The sequence below is a fragment of the Egretta garzetta genome, unplaced genomic scaffold, assembly GCF_000687185.1.
Source record: "Egretta garzetta isolate BGI_Z169 unplaced genomic scaffold, ASM68718v1 scaffold81, whole genome shotgun sequence".
In the NCBI taxonomy this organism is placed as follows: Eukaryota; Metazoa; Chordata; class Aves; order Pelecaniformes; family Ardeidae; genus Egretta; species Egretta garzetta.
This window is the reverse complement of record NW_009258671.1, coordinates 997,388-997,590: the sequence shown is the minus strand read 5'-3', so window position 1 is coordinate 997,590 and position 203 is coordinate 997,388.

The window sequence follows — 203 nt, the reverse complement described above, 5'->3', positions numbered from 1 at the left end:
TTATTATTGTTATTATTATTATTCTTGCTTCTTCCAGAGCTTCTCGAAACGTGCTCTCAATTATCAAGGGACTCGGTTAATTTCCCACTCCCCGGCTTTAATCCACAAGCCTCCCCGCACGGCAGTTTAATTTGCAACTGGTTCGGTGCAGGGTTAACCCTTTGGGCAGCGCGGAGGCGGGAGCGCGGCTGCTGCCGGGGTGG